We start from the raw sequence: 22,813 nt of genomic DNA, 5'->3' as shown, positions 1-22,813 counted from the left end.
GGTAGTGATTGACTGCAGAGATCACATGGGTACTTAGTGATTGACTGCAGAGTTCATGTAGCTAGTGATTGACTTCAGAGATCACATGGGTAGTGATTGACTGCAGAGGTCACATGGGTAGTGATTGACTTCAGAGATCACATGGGTAGTGATTGACTTCAGAGATCACATGGGTAGTGATTAACTGCAGAGTTCATGTAGCTAGTGATTGACTTCAGAGATCACATGGGTAGTGATTGACTTCAGAGATCACATGGGTAGTGATTGACTTCAGAGATCACATGGGTAGTGATTGACTTCAGAGATCACATGGGTAGTGATTAACTGCAGAGGTCACATGGGTAGTGATTGACTTCAGAGATCACATGGGTAGTGATTGACTGCAGAGTTCATGTAGCTAGTGATTGACTTCAGAGATCACATGGGTAGTGATTGACTGCAGAGGTCACATGGGTAGTGATTGACTTCAGAGATCACATGGGTAGTGATTGACTGCAGAGTTCATGTAGCTAGTGATTGACTTCAGAGATCACATGGGTAGTGATAGACCGCAGAGGTCACATGGGTAGTGATTGACTGCAGAGATCACATGGGTAGTGATTGACTGCAGAGTTCATGTAGCTAGTGATTGACTTCAGAGATCACATGGGTAGTGATTGACTGCAGAGGTCACATGGGTAGTGATTGACTTCAGAGATCACATGGGTAGTGATTGACTTCAGAGATCACATGGGTAGTGATTAACTGCAGAGTTCATGTAGCTAGTGATTGACTTCAGAGATCACATGGGTAGTGATTGACTTCAGAGATCACATGGGTAGTGATTGACTTCAGAGATCACATGGGTAGTGATTGACTTCAGAGATCACATGGGTAGTGATTAACTGCAGAGGTCACATGGGTAGTGATTGACTTCAGAGATCACATGGGTAGTGATTGACTGCAGAGTTCATGTAGCTAGTGATTGACTTCAGAGATCACATGGGTAGTGATTGACTGAAGAGGTCACATGGGTAGTGATTGACTTCAGAGATCACATGGGTAGTGATTGACTGCAGAGTTCATGTAGCTAGTGATTGACTTCAGAGATCACATGGGTAGTGATAGACCGCAGAGGTCACATGGGTAGTGATTGACTGCAGAGATCACATGGGTAGTGATTGACTGCAGAGTTCATGTAGCTAGTGATTGACTTCAGAGATCACATGGGTAGTGATTGACTGTAGAGATCACATGGATAGTGATTGACTTCAGAGATCACATGGGTAGTGATTGACTTCAGAGATCACATGGGTAGTGATTGACTTCAGAGATCACATGGGTAGTGATTAACTGCAGAGGTCACATGGGTAGTGATTGACTTCAGAGATCACATGGGTAGTGATTGACTGCAGAGGTCACATGGGTAGTGATTGACTTCAGAGATCACATGGGTAGTGATTGACTTCAGAGATCACATGGGTAGTGATTGACTGCAGAGGTCACATGGGTAGTGATTGACTGCAGAGGTCACATGGGTAGTGATTGACTGCAGAGGTCACATGGGTAGTGATTGACTTCAGAGATCACATGGGTAGTGATTGACTGCAGAGGTCACATGGGTAGTGATTGACTTCAGAGATCACATGGGTAGTGATTGACTTCAGAGATCACATGGGTAGTGATTAACTGCAGAGTTCATGTAGCTAGTGATTGACTTCAGAGATCACATGGGTAGTGATTGACTTCAGAGATCACATGGGTAGTGATTGACTTCAGAGATCACATGGGTAGTGATTGACTTCAGAGATCACATGGGTAGTGATTAACTGCAGAGGTCACATGGGTAGTGATTGACTTCAGAGATCACATGGGTAGTGATTGACTGCAGAGTTCATGTAGCTAGTGATTGACTTCAGAGATCACATGGGTAGTGATTGACTGCAGAGGTCACATGGGTAGTGATTGACTTCAGAGATCACATGGGTAGTGATTGACTGCAGAGTTCATGTAGCTAGTGATTGACTTCAGAGATCACATGGGTAGTGATAGACCGCAGAGGTCACATGGGTAGTGATTGACTGCAGAGATCACATGGGTAGTGATTGACTGCAGAGTTCATGTAGCTAGTGATTGACTTCAGAGATCACATGGGTAGTGATTGACTGCAGAGGTCACATGGGTAGTGATTGACTTCAGAGATCACATGGGTAGTGATTGACTTCAGAGATCACATGGGTAGTGATTAACTGCAGAGTTCATGTAGCTAGTGATTGACTTCAGAGATCACATGGGTAGTGATTGACTTCAGAGATCACATGGGTAGTGATTGACTTCAGAGATCACATGGGTAGTGATTGACTTCAGAGATCACATGGGTAGTGATTAACTGCAGAGGTCACATGGGTAGTGATTGACTTCAGAGATCACATGGGTAGTGATTGACTGCAGAGTTCATGTAGCTAGTGATTGACTTCAGAGATCACATGGGTAGTGATTGACTGAAGAGGTCACATGGGTAGTGATTGACTTCAGAGATCACATGGGTAGTGATTGACTGCAGAGTTCATGTAGCTAGTGATTGACTTCAGAGATCACATGGGTAGTGATAGACCGCAGAGGTCACATGGGTAGTGATTGACTGCAGAGATCACATGGGTAGTGATTGACTGCAGAGTTCATGTAGCTAGTGATTGACTTCAGAGATCACATGGGTAGTGATTGACTGTAGAGATCACATGGATAGTGATTGACTTCAGAGATCACATGGGTAGTGATTGACTTCAGAGATCACATGGGTAGTGATTGACTTCAGAGATCACATGGGTAGTGATTAACTGCAGAGGTCACATGGGTAGTGATTGACTTCAGAGATCACATGGGTAGTGATTGACTGCAGAGTTCATGTAGCTAGTGATTGACTTCAGAGATCACATGGGTAGTGATTGACTGCAGAGGTCACATGGGTAGTGATTGACTTCAGAGATCACATGGGTAGTGATTGACTGCAGAGTTCATGTAGCTAGTGATTGACTTCAGAGATCACATGGGTAGTGATTGACTTCAGAGATCACATGGGTAGTGATTGACTTCAGAGATCACATGGGTAGTGATTGACTTCAGAGATCACATGGGTAGTGATTAACTGCAGAGGTCACATGGGTAGTGATTGACTTCAGAGATCACATGGGTAGTGATTGACTGCAGAGTTCATGTAGCTAGTGATTGACTTCAGAGATCACATGGGTAGTGATTGACTGAAGAGGTCACATGGGTAGTGATTGACTTCAGAGATCACATGGGTAGTGATTGACTGCAGAGTTCATGTAGCTAGTGATTGACTTCAGAGATCACATGGGTAGTGATAGACCGCAGAGGTCACATGGGTAGTGATTGACTGCAGAGATCACATGGGTAGTGATTGACTGCAGAGTTCATGTAGCTAGTGATTGACTTCAGAGATCACATGGGTAGTGATTGACTGTAGAGATCACATGGATAGTGATTGACTTCAGAGATCACATGGGTAGTGATTGACTTCAGAGATCACATGGGTAGTGATTGACTTCAGAGATCACATGGGTAGTGATTAACTGCAGAGGTCACATGGGTAGTGATTGACTTCAGAGATCACATGGGTAGTGATTGACTGCAGAGTTCATGTAGCTAGTGATTGACTTCAGAGATCACATGGGTAGTGATTGACTGCAGAGGTCACATGGGTAGTGATTGACTTCAGAGATCACATGGGTAGTGATTGACTGCAGAGTTCATGTAGCTAGTGATTGACTTCAGAGATCACATGGGTAGTGATAGACCGCAGAGGTCACATGGGTAGTGATTGACTGCAGAGATCACATGGGTAGTGATTGACTGCAGAGTTCATGTAGCTAGTGATTGACTTCAGAGATCACATGGGTAGTGATTGACTGCAGAGGTCACATGGGTAGTGATTGACTTCAGAGATCACATGGGTAGTGATTGACTTCAGAGATCACATGGGTAGTGATTAACTGCAGAGTTCATGTAGCTAGTGATTGACTTCAGAGATCACATGGGTAGTGATTGACTTCAGAGATCACATGGGTAGTGATTGACTTCAGAGATCACATGGGTAGTGATTGACTTCAGAGATCACATGGGTAGTGATTAACTGCAGAGGTCACATGGGTAGTGATTGACTTCAGAGATCACATGGGTAGTGATTGACTGCAGAGTTCATGTAGCTAGTGATTGACTTCAGAGATCACATGGGTAGTGATTGACTGAAGAGGTCACATGGGTAGTGATTGACTTCAGAGATCACATGGGTAGTGATTGACTGCAGAGTTCATGTAGCTAGTGATTGACTTCAGAGATCACATGGGTAGTGATAGACCGCAGAGGTCACATGGGTAGTGATTGACTGCAGAGATCACATGGGTAGTGATTGACTGCAGAGTTCATGTAGCTAGTGATTGACTTCAGAGATCACATGGGTAGTGATTGACTGTAGAGATCACATGGATAGTGATTGACTTCAGAGATCACATGGGTAGTGATTGACTTCAGAGATCACATGGGTAGTGATTGACTTCAGAGATCACATGGGTAGTGATTAACTGCAGAGGTCACATGGGTAGTGATTGACTTCAGAGATCACATGGGTAGTGATTGACTGCAGAGGTCACATGGGTAGTGATTGACTTCAGAGATCACATGGGTAGTGATTGACTTCAGAGATCACATGGGTAGTGATTGACTGCAGAGGTCACATGGGTAGTGATTGACTGCAGAGGTCACATGGGTAGTGATTGACTGCAGAGGTCACATGGGTAGTGATTGACTTCAGAGATCACATGGGTAGTGATTGACTGCAGAGGTCACATGGGTAGTGATTGACTTCAGAGATCACATGGGTAGTGATTGACTTCAGAGATCACATGGGTAGTGATTAACTGCAGAGTTCATGTAGCTAGTGATTGACTTCAGAGATCACATGGGTAGTGATTGACTTCAGAGATCACATGGGTAGTGATTGACTTCAGAGATCACATGGGTAGTGATTGACTTCAGAGATCACATGGGTAGTGATTAACTGCAGAGGTCACATGGGTAGTGATTGACTTCAGAGATCACATGGGTAGTGATTGACTGCAGAGTTCATGTAGCTAGTGATTGACTTCAGAGATCACATGGGTAGTGATTGACTGCAGAGGTCACATGGGTAGTGATTGACTTCAGAGATCACATGGGTAGTGATTGACTGCAGAGTTCATGTAGCTAGTGATTGACTTCAGAGATCACATGGGTAGTGATAGACCGCAGAGGTCACATGGGTAGTGATTGACTGCAGAGATCACATGGGTAGTGATTGACTGCAGAGTTCATGTAGCTAGTGATTGACTTCAGAGATCACATGGGTAGTGATTGACTGCAGAGGTCACATGGGTAGTGATTGACTTCAGAGATCACATGGGTAGTGATTGACTTCAGAGATCACATGGGTAGTGATTAACTGCAGAGTTCATGTAGCTAGTGATTGACTTCAGAGATCACATGGGTAGTGATTGACTTCAGAGATCACATGGGTAGTGATTGACTTCAGAGATCACATGGGTAGTGATTGACTTCAGAGATCACATGGGTAGTGATTAACTGCAGAGGTCACATGGGTAGTGATTGACTTCAGAGATCACATGGGTAGTGATTGACTGCAGAGTTCATGTAGCTAGTGATTGACTTCAGAGATCACATGGGTAGTGATTGACTGAAGAGGTCACATGGGTAGTGATTGACTTCAGAGATCACATGGGTAGTGATTGACTGCAGAGTTCATGTAGCTAGTGATTGACTTCAGAGATCACATGGGTAGTGATAGACCGCAGAGGTCACATGGGTAGTGATTGACTGCAGAGATCACATGGGTAGTGATTGACTGCAGAGTTCATGTAGCTAGTGATTGACTTCAGAGATCACATGGGTAGTGATTGACTGTAGAGATCACATGGATAGTGATTGACTTCAGAGATCACATGGGTAGTGATTGACTTCAGAGATCACATGGGTAGTGATTGACTTCAGAGATCACATGGGTAGTGATTAACTGCAGAGGTCACATGGGTAGTGATTGACTTCAGAGATCACATGGGTAGTGATTGACTGCAGAGGTCACATGGGTAGTGATTGACTTCAGAGATCACATGGGTAGTGATTGACTTCAGAGATCACATGGGTAGTGATTGACTGCAGAGGTCACATGGGTAGTGATTGACTGCAGAGGTCACATGGGTAGTGATTGACTGCAGAGGTCACATGGGTAGTGATTGACTGCAGAGGTCACATGGGTAGTGATTGACTGCAGAGGTCATATTCCCAGAACGGATGGGCTGTGGGCAGTTCCCAGTGTATAAAAATGTATCAATGAATAGAAATGTTTAGATTTCTCCTGAAAATTACTACAGTGTTGTAAGGTTTCTTCTTGTGGAGAGGGACATACCATCTCTGGCTTGTCAAGGTAAGGAGGCTGATTCGCCGCGCAATGCTCCTCTGGGAAATATAATATGCAAATTGCCTCTTCAAAGAAAAAGAGGAAAAACAGGTGGCGCTATAGAGTTCAAGTCCTCTTTATCTCTGAAGAGGCAATTTGCATGCAGTGTTGTAGCCGCTAAGTGCATCTCTGCCTGTCATGTTCCATGATTTAGGAACCATACACAGAGTATTACATTATGATTGTGTTGTTATATTGTGCTGTTTAGTTGCTATGCAATAAGGTTTGCCCTCTTAGAGATTTGTCCTTCCTCTCTCCCTGTAGCTCTGACATCGTAACCCCTCCCTTCTTCCTCATTCACCATCTATCAGCCATCATAGAAGCTCGTGTGTATGCAGCCCTGTTTCCGAAAAGTCATTTTTACCTGCTATATGTGCACATATCTACGAGAATTAAACTGTAAAATAAACCTTCATCTGGAATCTTCATACACGCTCCCATACAATCAAGTTAAAACTATCTGAGGACATCACAACATGTGAGTACGGTTTAAAAGAGGCAGCCTAGAAACGGTGTCTCGCAGCGCCCTACGCTTGCAGCTTAGGCTGGTTTCACATTTGCTTTTAAAAACGCAGCGTTTTAAACGCAAACGCATGTGGTGAAAAAAATGCATGTAAACGCGTTAAAACGCAGAGTTTTTTTAGACACATGAGTTTTGGCATGTTTTAATACAAACGCGGCGTTTTGATGCGTTTACATGCGTTTTTTCCTGCGTTTGCATTTTTAAAACGCATGATGAGAAGTGTCTGACAGCTGCCAATCATCAAAATCAACAAAACCCACTTTAAACAGAAATAGCTAGGGTTAGGGATAGGGTTAGGGTTAGGATCCCTAGTAACCCTAGGGATCCTAACCCGAACCTTAACCCTATCCCTAACCCTAACCCTAACCCTAACCCTAAGGGATCCTAACCCTAACCCTCACCCTAAGGGATCCTAGCCCTAACCCTAACTCTAAGGTATCCTAACCCTAACCCTAACATTTAGGGTTAGGGTTAGGATCCCTTAGGGTTAGGGTTAGGATCCCTTAGGGTTAGGGTTAGGATCCCTTAGCGTTAGGGTTAGGATCCCTTAGGGTTAGGGTTAGGATCCCTTAGGGTTAGGGTTTGGGGTTGGTTTATTAGTGTGTATTATTGTGTTTTTCTATTAAAACGCATGTGCTTAAAAACGCATGCGTTTACATAGACAGCAATAGGTTTTTGTGCGGCAAAAAAACGCCGCTAGAAATTACTACATGTTGCATTTCTGCAACACAACGCATGCATATAAAAGACGCATGCGGCGGCAAAACGCATGCAAAAAAATGCATGCGTTTTTAATGTTAAGTATAGGGAAAAAAACGCATGCTTTTTTTGCGCTAAAACCCAGCGGCAAAAAACGCAAATGTGAAACCAGCCTTAGTCATGGAGTCAGAATACTGCCTGTTGTCAAGTGCAATCTGCCTCTATCAGCAGAAACCCTGAGATGGGTCACAGTCAGCCGAGGCCGGAGGGGTATTTGTGTCTTTTTCAGAAGTGAGGTGGGCCATTGTCTCTCTACAGATAGTTGAGGTGGACCATTGTCTCTTTTTAGTGGGCTTTTTAACAGTAGCAGACTTCCAATTCAAGTAAATCGCGTGCACATATCCGGATACTTTTTTTTCAAGGTAAAAAACATACAAAATGCTTAAAAAAAGGAACAAAAAAAATGAAATAATTTTTTCCATCTGTTGTTTTTGGTTTTGTCCTGAAGTCAATTCTTTCTTTTGTGTGAGCCTTATTTTTCCCGGATAAAACCATCCCGCCTTCCACAAAACTACTGGCGATTGTCTAATTATTGAAAATCCACATATTAAATGAGCGAACATCACTGAAAGGAGCGAATGTGCTCCCACTCTACTTTCTGCAACTTGTAGAAACGTCTATTGTAGTTTTCTTTTCAAATGTTTATTCGTAGGTAACGATCACACAGACGCCGGCAGGTGTCATGTCTCTCCGAGCCAAAACCACCATCATGGACCCGAAGAAAGACGTCTGATGCCAGCTGCTCCCGCTTTCTGTGCCAAAATGCAGTCATTTTCCTGTTGCTTTCTGTAATTTCCCTGTAGTGTGTGAATAGGCTGAATTCTCTGCAAAAGTTTATGAAAAATAACGCAAAAATGAGTTCAAGTTTTGGAAAATGTTGTAGGTTATTAAAAAAAAATAAGGAAAAATGAGCGCAGCTCAATGGTGGGGAAAGTTCATAAAAACTGCAGAAATCGGGATTTTTTAAGGAAATATTGTGTCAAAAATTGCAAAATGGCACCGTACTCGGCTGCTTTTCTACATGATCCAAAACATTCAGCTTGGGGGCCTAACTTGTTCCGAACGTAACCCAGCTTTTTCTATTACAAAGTATCATCAGTACTGGACCAGAATAAAGCCAATATGGACAGCAGCACTGTGAGCATGCCCAAGATACCCGGATAACCCCCGAGCATGCTTGGACAACACGTTATCTGAACACATTCGCTCATCGCTAATGAAGACGCCTTCTGACCCTCCACCCAGGATTACAGCTTTTGAGTTTAAAAGGGCTCTCTCGTGAAAACCCATAATATCCTCTTGTTGATTGGCGGGGGTCCGACTGCATCAATCAGCAAAATGGTCAATTTTATCCTGGAGCGGTAGTACACATGTTTGCTCGGCTCTTCTTTCTTTCCTCATGGGGCTGAAGAGTTGTGTGCTTGATTTTTATTTTTGCCAGCAGCACCATGAATTAATTAATGAATTAATTAATTACTGGATCAGTATTCGGGCAACCAACCATTGTGTAATGGGGATTCCCCATCGGAGATAAGAATTCCCCAATCTTCCCATCGGTGTGGATCTCAGCAGAGGGACACAGGGGTAGGTGATGAATTTTTCGCAAACTGTACATTTTCAAAAGGGGAAATATAAAACACTCATTGGAGAAACCTGAGTTTACTATTGAGCTCGTCATTGACTGCAACCATTGGGAAATTTAATACAAACCCCAAAACAGTCGACTATTAAAAAGTGAGCTAGAGGCTTAACGTCATGCAGACAGGCCATATGATCTAAACCAATTCGTAACGAATCACATATTTTTGCAATTCAAAAACAAAATTCGAAGCTAACCTCTTCTTGGCCCTCCCTGTTCCTCTTCTTCCACCACCGATCCATTGTTCAGCTCCTCCATAATTTCTTCTCCCATTTAGCATCGATATTCTCCTCTTTCCAGTCTTACAACTTTGCCGTTTTTCACCGTCGTCCTTGTCTATGACTTACATCGCACTCCAAAAGATGGCGTGGTGGGGACTTGTGAAGAATGGCAGCACCAGAGGCATAAAAAGAGAAGAAGACTCGTAGAACATAGATATGCTGCATCCAGGATAGTTGACAGCTGGAGAGGTATCGGGAGGGCCAAAGAAAAGTTATTATAAGATCATTTTGTTTCACCCCTTTCCAATAGATTCAGCTTGCACCAAACTTATTCTGGTCCAATTTCAAATTAATTTGCCAAATTTGCCCTATAGCCAGTTGGCTCATCTTCATCCAGTAGTGATCGTGTTACGATGGATGATGGTGTTAGCTGACCGATATACTGGAAATTAGTCTTCTGCAGGGAAAGCTTCACGAGTAGCAGTAGTCTTGACCCTAATATGTGTGTGGATTGGAAAAGGAGCCCATGACCACCCCGATCTGCTGTGATTACGCTCCATTTCTTAGTCTCATCCCGTGTGTGTAATATCAAAAGAAAACAGATTCCAGCTGGGAACGCAAGTATCAGGTGGCGGAATTATTTCTTACCAGATAATGGATATGATATTTCCAGATTTATAATGAGATCTTCCTTTTTATTTCTTCGATGTCATATCTATTCAGAATGCAAATTGTAATTGATCAAGTCTTTTTTTTTTTAGCTTCAGCTGGAAAGAGACCAAATGGACCTTGCTGGGTGAAAGCCCCAGGCTAAGCTTTTGTAACACTTGTTCGATATGAGCCAGTAATACTTATAATGACAGCGCCTGGATTTCTGTCTGATCTCTGCAAAGTTCACAGCTTCTTACATTGTTCTGCTCATTTATTTGCTCCTCTCAGATGTTCGGAGCCTTTTTGCTTTCGAACTACCCACATTCGAATGATCTTCCCCATCATACAGTTGTCATATGCGAAATTAGAAAAGCCAAAATATATGGAGTCAGGTCTAGTATATGTGAACCTGGGCGTAATAGAGTGGAATGGAAAACAAAATTACTAGTGAGATACATGTTGATTTATTCACTCTCGGCCCAAAAGCCTTTGCACCATTTCAGCGGTCACATGCGGGCAGAAAAAATTGGTGTAATGGGCATGCGCCAGGACAAAGAGTACCGATGACCCAGAAGTAAAGCCGGTTCATGTGTATTACAGGACTTTGCTTAGGCTTCAGCAGGGCAGGGCGGAGTACGCCTGCCGATGAGCAACATTGGTGGAGCTATGTAGATGACATAGGATGCATCATCAACATCAAGCAAGGCAGGAGGACAGTGATCGAGGGGATAGAGGAGGTGCCGAGCAAGACCAGAAACGTCCATCGGACTTGATCGCATCATACGGCGGGATTATTAAAGGTGTTCTTTTGAATATGCAAAGGGGGTTGCAGGCTGACATACAGATTGTTGGACTGAGAGGCTTTAATGGTGGTGGATTTAGTTTATATTTGGAAAAATGCAACAAGTAATCCCCTGACACATTGTAGAGCCGGCTGTCAGTCACTGCAAGGGTTCAGCTACAATTGTCGTTCACAATGTTCTGAGCAATGACTGAAACCGCGTCGGCTGTGCCTCTTTGGCTGAAAACAAATTTCAAAAAACTCTGTGGCTAGGAGGCGGAGTGCTCAGTCAGAAGGCTAGTGAATACAAATTTCAAAAAACTGACTGTCACATCCAAACATAGAATAAGTGTGAACAGGTGCTGAACCTAGAGTCACCAACTCGTATAAAGTCAAATAAATAAGGCATCACACTGTGGCGGTAAAACATGCAAACATGAAACATGAAAATTGAACTGCATTACTGCACTAGAAATATTGGTGAATTTATGTGTACCTGGTAGCCACATTAGGGCATCTCTCTTATACCAGGTCCTACTTACACTTGCCTTTCCTCGCTGAGAATAAACTTCTTCATCTGAATGGGTACCTGCGAAAAGTTGTAATGGCACTTGCGCTGACGTCAGTGAGTTGAACTGAGTTCATTGGCTGTGAACTCCCAGGACCTTTCTGACATCACTGCGAGACACAGAGCTGAGCTAGAATGCACAGATCAGTGTCTCTGATGGATAACGGGCTGTATAGTCACATTATCATTATGCAACAATGCAACCTGCCATTTAGATGTAGCATAGGTAGACGTGTCGCGAAACAAATGTATTATCGTCTCAGCAGATAGGTGAAGAATATTGTTGTTTATTATTTTAATTCTCTTACAGGAGACATTGACTGCAGTGGACTGGGCGATGATGTGAGTATGGTTTAATTTAGGTTCATTAAAGGTGTCTGTGTCATTCGTTCAATTTGAGGACTTTAATCTGGGTGCATTTTTTTATATACTATCATTATTGGGTTAGTAATGGGGGTGTCTTATAGATGCCTCTCCATTACTAACCTCTGGGTTTGATGTCACCGGACAATTCAAAGGTGACATCAACCCCACAAATATGAAACCCACTTGCCACTACCACAGGGCAAGTGGGAAGAGCTGGGCAAAGCGCAAGAATTGGCACATCTAATAGATGTGCCATTTATGGGAGGCTGAAGGCTGCTATCTTTAGGCTGGGCAGGGCAATATCCATGGCCCTTTACCAGCCTGAGAATACGTGGCTGGTTATCAAAAACACAAGGGAACCCACGTCAATCTTTTTAAAAATTATTTAATTATGGCACAATTAACCGGTCAATTGATGCCATTTTTCCTAGTGTCTGACCCTCATTTGAGCTGTTTGGGCACCTTTTGGACCCCCTGAAGGTGTTGTCTATGCTTTTGGTTTTGCCTCCTTTTGAATTCAATGGTGTTCGGATTATGTTTGGCAAACTATTCGGCGAACATTGGGAAGTTCGGCGGACACAGCCAAACTGAACCTTAAAATGTTTGCTCATCTCTAGTCGTCTCTCTGAAGTGTCCAGGTACTGTTGCAATTACTGGCTTGTATTGGTCCCGATCACACATGTGCTCCCAATACTCTGGACCAGGGTAATGGCTGCTTGGCAATCTCAGATGTTGATGCATTCAGCTTCTCAGTAATAGTGCAACATACAGACCTTTACACTTTATTGTTTTGAATGGTCACAGCAGGTCGTGTAAACACTTTATTAAAATTTTGGAGTTATGTTCGGCTCGATTTCCATGCATAGACCTCCCCATCCTCAATCCTTAAGTTTTGACATTATTTTAGTATTTTAACTTGACAAAGAAACCTTAGGACTTCAAAATGAGTTGTAACTTTGAAACCATTCGATTTAATAAACTAAAAAGGATTTTTTTAAACACATTGCTGACAGAGTCCTGTGGAGTATCTTGATTTTATACTGTTGGACCTCTGCACCTGTATGAACTCAGTGAGTCCCACAGACAAGAAATACTCGTCAACCTCAGCATGGAATTGAAACCGCAAAGCTCAGTGCCATAGTAGTGAAGTGCAACTGCCAAGCTATGTACAGTATGCTGTACTTTTCTTTACTTAGGTAATTTGATCTCATGGTGACACCCTGAAAATTTCACGACTAGTTCAATGGGGCAAGTTACCAGATTCTCCTGTATGATGAAATTCTATGGACAGTACCACACAGTCACACACCTTTTCTACATAAGTGTTAGAAACCCCTATCACAGTTATTGATGATGATCACACAGCCCCTGTCACACAGATATAATGTAGATAAGAACTCTGCCTCGATAACCTTTAATATATTAGCTTATTCAGGAATATTTCGATAGGAGGATAATCATAATTACCAAAGCAGGCAGAAAGAGCGTTGGTTACAGCTGCTTGGCTAATGTATCAGGCAGTATAAAAGCTCACTGAGTCTCTATTCCTCTACATTATGGAGCCGCAGGCACTCTACCAGCCGCTTTGCGTTTTCTCCCCTACAACTAATGCTTCTGATAAAGCATGCCATGACTTGCTATCAGATGCGCTATAGCTTTCAACTATTTTCTTTATTTTAGAACTAAACTCTTACTCTGAAAAGCAGGCTACAAACTGTTAAAAAGCATAAATGATCCTGTATCCTGCAGGGATGCTGCGGGGTATTAGACTTCCCTGAAGCTTTGCTCTTGTAGCTTCAGGTCGTTCTTGCTTGCAGTAGGAGGAAATATAAAAGGAGTAGCTCAAACAATAGTTGGTAATGTACCACCATCATGCACATGTAGCTTTCTGTGCAGTGGATATATGTTATATATTGTTATCTATGAAGTAAGATTTGTGCTTCATTCTGAAGGCATAACCAAATTACTGATATGTAACTACAAAGTTCTGTCCCTAATTGTAACTGCAAAGCTCTGTGCCTCACTAATGTGTAACTACAAAGATCTGTGCCTCACTAATGTGTAACTACAAAGCTCTGTGCCTCACTAATGTGTAACTACAAAGCTCTGTGTCTCACTAATGTGTAACTACAACGCTCTGTGCCTCACTAATGTGTAACTACAAATCTCTGTGCCTCACTAATGTGTAACTACAAAGCTCTGTGCCTCACTAATGTGTAACTACAAATATCTGTGCCTCACTAATGTGTAACTACAAAGCTCTGTGCCTCACTAATGTGTAACTACAAAGCTCTGTGTCTCACTAATGTGTAACTACAACGCTCTGTGCCTCACTAATGTGTAACTGCAAAGCTCTGTGTCTCACTAATGTGTAACTACAACGCTCTGTGCCTCACTAATGTGTAACTACAAATCTCTGTGCCTCACTAATGTGTAACTACAAAGATCTGTGCCTCACTAATGTGTAACTACAAAGCTCTGTGCCTCACTAATGTGTAACTACAAAGCTCTGTGTCTCACTAATGTGTAACTACAAAGCTCTGTGCCTCACTAATGTGTAACTACAAAGATCTGTGCCTCACTAATGTGTAACTACAAAGATCTGTGCCTCACTAATGTGTAACTACAAAGCTCTGTGCCTCATTAATGTGTAACTACAAAGCTCTGTGCCTCACTAATGTGTAACTACAAAGCTCTGTGCCTCACTAATGTGTAACTACAAAGCTCTGTGCCTCACTAATGTGTAACTACAAAGCTCTGTGCCTCACTAATGTGTAACTACAAAGATCTGTGCCTCACTAATGTGTAACTACAAAGCTCTGTGCCTCACTAATGTGTAACTACAAAGCTCTATGCCTTACTGATGTGTAACTACAAAGCTCGGTGCCTCACTAATGTGTAACTACAAAGCTCTGTGCCTCACTAATGTGCAACTACAAAGCTCTGTGCCTCACTAATGTGTAACTACAAAGCTCTGTGCCTCATTAATGTGTAACTACAAAGCTCTGTGCCTCACTAATGTGTAACTACAAAGCTCTGTGCCTCACTAATGTGCAACTACAAAGCTCTGTGCCTCACTAATGTGTAACTACAAAGCTCTGTGCCTCACTAATGTGTAACTACAAAGCTCTGTGCCTCACTAATGTGTAACTACAAAGCTCTGTGCCTCACTAATGTGTAACTACAAAGCTCTGTGCCTTACTGATGTGTAACTACAAAGCTCGGTGCCTCACTAATGTGTAACTACAAAGCTCTGTGACTCACTAATGTGTAACTACAAAGCTCTATGCCTTACTGATGTGTAACTACAAAGCTCGGTGCCTCACTAATGTGTAACTACAAAGCTCTGTGCCTCACTAATGTGTAACTACAAAGCTCTGTGCCTCACTAATGTGTAACTACAAAGCTCTGTGCCTCATTAATGTGTAACTACAAAGCTCTGTGCCTCACTAATGTGTAACTACAAAGCTCTGTGCCTCACTAATGTGTAACTACAAAGCTCGGTGCCTCACTAATGTGTAACTACAAAGCTCTGTGACTCACTAATGTGTAACTACAAAGCTCTGTGCCTCACTAATGTGTAACTACAAAGCTCTGTGCCTCACTAATGTGTAACTACAAAGCTCTGTGCCTCACTAATGTGTAACTACAAAGCTCTGTGTCTCACTAATGTGTAACTACAATGCTCTGTGCCTCACTAATGTGTAACTACAAAGCTCTGTGCCTCACTAATGTGTAACTACAAAGCTCTGTGCCTCACTAATGTGCAACTACAAAGCTCTGTGCCTCACTAATGTGTAACTACAAAGCTCTGTGCCTCATTAATGTGTAACTACAAAGCTCTGTGCCTCACTAATGTGTAACTACAAAGCTCTGTGCCTCACTAATGTGTAACTACAAAGCTCGGTGCCTCACTAATGTGTAACTACAAAGCTCTGTGACTCACTAATGTGTAACTACAAAGCTCTGTGCCTCACTAATGTGTAACTACAAAGCTCTGTGCCTCACTAATGTGTAACTACAAAGCTCTGTGCCTCACTAATGTGTAACTACAAAGCTCTGTGTCTCACTAATGTGTAACTACAATGCTCTGTGCCTCACTAATGTGTAACTACAAAGCTCTGTGCTTCACTAATGTGTAACTACAAAGCTCTGTGCTTCACTAATGTGTAACTACAAAGCTCTGTGCCTCACTAATGTGTAACTACAAAGCTCTGTGCTTCACTAATGTGTAACTGCAAAGCTCTGTCCCTCACTAATGTGTAACTGCAAAGCTCGGTGCCTCACTAATGTGTAACTACAAAGCTCTGTGCTTCACTAATGTGTAACTACAAAGCTCTGTGCCTCACTAATGTGTAAATGCAAAGCTTTGTGCCTCACTAATGTGTAACTACAAAGCTCTGTGCCTCACTAATGTGTAAATGCAAAGCTCTGTGCCTCACTAATGTGTAACTACAAAGCTCTGTGCCTCACTAATGTGTAACTACAAAGCTCTGTGCTTCACTAATGTGTAACTACAAAGCTCTGTGCTTCACTAATGTGAAACTACAAAGCTCTGTGCCTCACTAATGTGTAACTACAAAGCTCTGTGCTTCACTAATGTGTAACTACAAAGCTCTGTGCCTCACTAATGTGTAAATGCAAAGCTCTGTGCCTCACTAATGTGTAACTACAAAGCTCTGTGCCACACTAATATGTAACTACAAAGCTCTGTGCCTCACTAATGTGTAACTACAAAGCTCTGTGCCTCACTAATGTGTAACTACAAAGCTCTGTGCTTCACTAATGTGTAACTACAAAGCTATGTGCCTGACTAATGTACAACTGCAAAGCTCTGTGCCTTACTAATGTGTAACAACAAAGCTCTGTGTCTCACTAATGTGTAACTACAAAGCTCTGTGCCTCACTAATGTGCAACTACAAAGCTGTGTCTCACTAATGTGTAACTACAAAGCTCTGTGCCTCACTAATGTGCAACTACAAAGCTCTGTGCCTCACTAATGTGTAACTAAGCTCTGTGCCTTACTGATGTATAACTCCAAAGATCTGCGCCTCACTAATGTGCAACCGCAAAGCTCTGTGCCTCACTAATGTATAAATGCAAAGCTCTGTGCCTTACTGATATGTAATGACAGAAAAAAGACTGGCACATCCAAACTAGTGTGAATAGGTGCATACCAGGAGCAGCTACCTCCATATATAATATACAAAAAAAGGTTGCACTCTATCGTGCCAAAACACGTCAAATAGCAAATACATGAAATATGAATTGCAAACTTTCTTTTTGAACATTAGGAAAAAAAATGTTTTTGAGACGCTTAGCACAGAATTTGGCCACAAAATTAATAAAGGGGATGGGAGAACTACAATACCCAGATAGATTAGAGAAATTAGGATTATTTAGTCTAGAAAAAAGACGACTGAGGGGTGTGTTGTGAATTCAGCTTTTGGGCTCCCTCCGGTGGTTGTAGAGGGTAATGCAGTTGTGCCTGGACTGCAGGAGTGGACAGGTGTATCTACTAATTGCAAAACTGACTGGGGTATATAGCTTTGCAGGATCCTTTAGTCAGTGCCAGTTGTCCATTGTTCTTGAAGGATTTCTGAGATTATTAATCCGGTGTCCTTTCGCCTGGCGCTTCCGGCTTCTTTTGCTATTCATAATGTCTTCCATAGATCTTTGTTGCGGAAATATGTGGAGCCCGTTGTTCCCTCTGTTGATCCTCCGGCCCCTGTATTGGTCGATGGGGAGTTGGAATATGTTGTTGAGAAGGTTTTGGATTCCCGTTTTTCGAGGCGGAAGCTTCAGTACCTTGTCAAGTGGAAGGGTTATGGCCAGGAGGATAATTCTTGGATTTCTGCCTCTGATGTCCATGCCGTTGATTTGGTTCGTGCCTTTCATCGGGCTCATCCTGATCAGCCTGGGGGCTCTGGTGAGGGTTCGGTGACCCCTCCTCAAGGGGGGGGTACTGTTGTGAATTCAGCTTTTGGGCTCCCTCCGGTGGTTGTAGAGGGTAATGCAGTTGTGCCTGGACTGCAGGAGTGGACAGGTGTATCTACTAATTGCAAAACTGACTGGGGTATATAGCTTTGCAGGATCCTTTAGTCAGTGCCAGTTGTCCATTGTTCTTGAAGGATTCACTTCCCTGCTGGTCTCTCCAGTTTGCTGTGCTTTTGTACAAAGATAAGTCCTGGCTTTGTTTTTGTTGTCCACCTGCTGTGGACCTTATAGTTCTGTGCATTTTCATGTTTTTGTCTTGTCCAGCTTAGTCTGTGAAGGATTTTTTGCAGCCTAGCTATTTCTCTGGAGATGCAGATATACCCCCCATGTCTTTAGTCAGATGTGGTGATCCGTATTTTCTGCGGTGGATATTTTCTAGTGTTTTTATACTGACCGCAGAGTACTCTGTTCTATTCTTTCTTTTTAGCTAGTATGGCCTCCTATGCTAAAATCTGATTTCATATCTGCGTATGTTATTTCCCTCTCCTCTCACAGTCAATATTTGTGGGGGGCTATCTATCCTTTGGGGAGTTTCTCTGAGGCAAGATAAGTTTCCTGTTTCTGTCTTTAGGGGTAGTTAGATCTTAGGCTGTGCCGAGGGGTCTAGGGAGTGTTAGGTACCCCCACGGCTACTTCTAGTTGTGCTGCTAGGTTCAGGGTTTGTGGTCAGTACAGGGACCACCTTCTCCAGAGTCCGTCTCATGCTGCTCCTAGGCCACCAGACCATAACATGGGTGATCTAATAACCATGTATAAGTATATAAGGGGACAATACAAATATCTCGCTGAGGATCTGTTTATACCAAGGAAGTTGACGGGCACAAGGGGGCATTCTTTGCGTCTGGAGGAGAGAAGGTTTTTCCACCAACATAGAAGAGGATTCTTTACTGTTAGGGCAGTGAGAATCTGGAATTGCTTGCTTGAGGAGGTGGTGATTGCGAACTCAGTCGAGGGGTTCAAGAGAGGCCTGGATGTCTTCCTGGAGCAGAACAATATTGTATCATACAATTATTAGGTTCTGTAGAAGGACGTAGATCTGGGGATTTGTTATGATGGAATATAGGCTGAACTGGATTGACAAATGTCTTTTTTCGGCATTACTAACTATGTTACTATGTTACTATGTATAACTCCAAAGCTCTGTGCCTTACTGATGTATCACTCCAAAGCTCTGTGCCTTACTGATGTGTAACTCTAAAGCTCTGTGCCTTACTGATGTGTTACTATAAAGCTATGTGCCTTACTGATGTATAACTCCAAAGCTCTGTGCCTTACTCATGGGTAACTCCAAAGCTCTGTGCCTTACTCATGGGTAACTCCAAAGTTATGTGCCTTACTAATCTGTAACTCTAAAGCTCTGTGCCTTTCTGATGTATAACTCCAAAGCTCTTTGCCTTACTAATGTGTAACTCCAAAGCTCTTTGCCTTACTGATGTGTAACTCCAAAGCTCCGTGGCTTACTGGGTAACTGAAAAATATTGTCCCTTACTGATGTGTAGCTGCAAAACTCTGTGCCTCAGTATTATAGGTCAAACATCAAGCTCTGTGGCTGGGTACTGATATATAACAGTCAAGCTCTGTGCAGAAGTATTTTAATGTAACCACCAAGCTCCATGCCTCTGTATAGATGTGAAACCTCCAAACCAAGCGCCTCAGTATTTAAGTATAACTGCCATGATGGCATCTTAACATTGATGTGTTTCCATGAAGTAAAAATTGACATGACACATTTACATGAGATAGTCGAAAAAAGAAACTTGAAGAAAAATAAATAACATAAAGGAAAGAATTAATAGGAAATTGGGAAATGGTAACAGGACAAGATGGAGAAGGAGCGCAGAAAAGATGGAGATGTTGAAGATGATAGGTTGATGAAAAATAAAGACGTAAGGAAGAGAGAGATAAATGAAAATGAAAAATTGAAGGAGAAAGCAAAAAGATGAAGGAGGTAAAAGGAAATAAATAGACTGTCTCATGTTTGCTCTGTATCTGTAGCAATATACTGTGTGACATATATTCCATGGATACTTCATCCTGGTTTCTCATGTAGTTCTCCAGTCTCAAATGTTGTCAGATATTTCCCCTTTTTCCATTATGGACACAGTGATGACTTGATCTCATTTTTCTTCTTGCAAGTTATAAACATCTAGTAAAGAGACGCGCTTGATATACATAATATATTATCATTTTGAGAATCATGTCAGTGAAATTGCTTTCTTGACACATTCTATCAGTAGGTTGTAACTTCTAAGAGATGGAAATACTGGAGATGTGTGGCAACGTGGAGACATAACAGTAAATTACCATCATACAACCTGACTCTAATGTTGTCTCTTTGACATATGGTACAATATGTGAGCAGATATAGACATTCAGCGACTGCAAAATTACATGTGACTGAAACATAAATGTATCTGTCTATTTTTTATCTATCTACCTATTATCTATCTATTTACCTATTATATATCTACCGTATATACTCGAGTATAAGCCGACCCGAGTATAAGCCGACCCCCCTAATTTTGCCACAAAAAACTGGGAAAACTTATTGACTCGAGTATAAGCCTAGGGTGGAAATGCAGCATTTACCGGTGAATATCAAAAATAAAAATAGATCATTATTTCCCCATAGCTGTGCCATATAGTGCTCTGCACCGTTCATTATTTCCCCATAGCTGTGCCCCATATAGTGCTCTGCACCGTTCATTGTGCCCCATTGCTGTGCCATGTACAGTGCTCTGCACCGTTCACTGTGCCCCATTGCTGTGCCATATACGGTGCTCTGCACCGTTCATTGTGCCCCATAGATGTGCCATATACGGTGCTCTGCACCGTTCACTGTGCCCCATTGCTGTGCCATATACGGTGCTCTGCACCGTTCACTGTGCCCCATATCTGTGCCCATATACGGTGCTCTGCACCGTTCATTGTGCCCCATATCTGTGCCCATATACGGTGCTCTGCACCGTTCATTGTGCCCCATTGCTGTGCCATATACGGTGCTCTGCACCGTTCACTGTGCCCCATAGATGTGCCATATACAGTGCTCTGCACCGTTCACTGTGCCCCATATCTGTGCCCATATACGGTGCTCTGCACCGTTCATTGTGCCCCATATCTGTGCCCGTATACGGTGCTCTGCACCGTTCATTGTGCCCCATTGCTGTGACATATACAGTGCTCTGCACCGTTCACTGTGCCCCATATCTGTGCCCATATACGGTGCTCTGCACCGTTCATTGTGCCCCATTGCTGTGCCATATACGGTGCTCTGCACCGTTCATTGTGCCCCATTGCTGTGCCATATACGGTGCTTTGCACCGTTCATTGTGCCCCATTGCTGTGCCATATACGGTGCCCTGCACCGTTCATTGTGCCCCATTGCTGTGCCATATACGGTGCTCTGCACCGTTCATTGTGCCCCATTGCTGTGACATATACGGTGCTCTGCACCGTTCATTGTGCCCCATTGCTGTGCCATATACGGTGCTCTGCACCGTTCATTGTGCCCCATTGCTGTGCCATATACGGTGCTCTGCACCGTTCACTGTGCCCCATAGATGTGCCATATACGGTGCTCTGCACCGTTCATTGTGCCCCATTGCTGTGCCATATACGGTGCTCTGCACCGTTCATTGTGCCCCATAGAAATCTCTGCCGCCGCTGCTGCAATAAAAAAAAAAACCACATACTCACCTCCCTTGATTGCAGCTCCCGGCGTCTCGTTCCGGCGCCTCCATCTTCCCGGCGTCTCTGCTCTGACTGATCAGGCAGAGGGCGCCGCGCACACTATATGCGTCATCGCGCCCTCTGCCTGAACAGTCAGAGCGCAGACGCCGGGAAGATGGAGGCGCCGGCCGGGAAGATGGAGCGGCTCCCGGCGGCTGGAACGAGGACAGGTGAATATGCTATACTTACCTAGTCCTGGCGATCCTCGCGCTGTCCCTCTGCCTGGTCTTCGGTGCCGCAGCTTCTTTCTCTATCAGCGGTCACCGGCACCGCTGATTAGAGGAATGAATAGGCGGCTCCGCCCCTATGGGAGGTGGAGCCGCTTATTCATTTCTGTAATGAGCGGTCCCACGTGACTGCTGAAGAGGGGAAGAAGCTGCAGCACAGAAGACCGTGGGACGGCAGGGAGCGCCAGGATCGCTGGGACTAGGTAAGTATGCCTCAGCGCCCTCACCCGCCGACCCTGCCACCCACATTGACTCGAGTATAAGCCGAGAGGGGCACTTTCAGCCCAAAAATTTGGGCTGAAAATCTCGGCTTATACTCGAGTATATACGGTATCTATTATCTATCTATTTACCTATTATATATCTATCTATTATCTATCTATTTACCTATTATATATCTATCTATTATCTATTATCTATCTATTATCTTTCTACAGTTGAGACCAGAAGTTTCCATCCACTATATAAAGACACATCTGCAGGTTTTTCTCAATATCCGATATGAAATCAGAATAAGCCTTTCTTGTTTTAGGACAATTAGGATTACCATAATTATTAATATTTGCCAAATGCCAGAATAATGAGAGAGAGAATGTTTTAAGGCATTTTTAGTCAAAAGTTTCCATCCATTTCATTAGTATTTGGTACTAGTGATGGGCGAACCCCACAATGTTCGGGATCGGTGAGTTCACCTAAGTTTTTTGTATATTTTGAGTTTCGGGCCGGACATGACATGAACTTGCGTCCAAACCCTGAACTCAGACTTTACATATATAAAATGGGGTGGGGGAGAGGCTGTAAAAAAAAAAGCAGAAAATTAATAATAAACATTAGAATTATACT

The 22,813-nt window shown here is 43.1% G+C and overlaps 1 long non-coding RNA gene across 1 annotated transcript in view; it reads left to right on the top strand.

Annotated features, from left to right (window-relative positions):
* Nucleotides 1–6,830: 6,830 nt before the first annotated feature.
* The window catches only part of LOC138680509 (uncharacterized), a 30,997-nt gene continuing 15,014 nt past the window's right edge, over nucleotides 6,831–22,813 (top strand). The window contains exons 1-2 of the long non-coding RNA XR_011321626.1: nucleotides 6,831–6,986; nucleotides 11,961–11,992. This is a non-coding gene — a long non-coding RNA (uncharacterized lncRNA). The remainder of the gene's footprint in view (nucleotides 6,987–11,960; nucleotides 11,993–22,813) is intronic.

Source organism: Ranitomeya imitator, chromosome 5, assembly GCF_032444005.1.
Source record: "Ranitomeya imitator isolate aRanImi1 chromosome 5, aRanImi1.pri, whole genome shotgun sequence".
Classification (NCBI taxonomy): domain Eukaryota; kingdom Metazoa; phylum Chordata; class Amphibia; order Anura; family Dendrobatidae; genus Ranitomeya; species Ranitomeya imitator.
The sequence above is the reverse complement of the archived record's forward strand: the minus strand, read 5'-3'. Positions and strand labels throughout refer to the sequence as shown.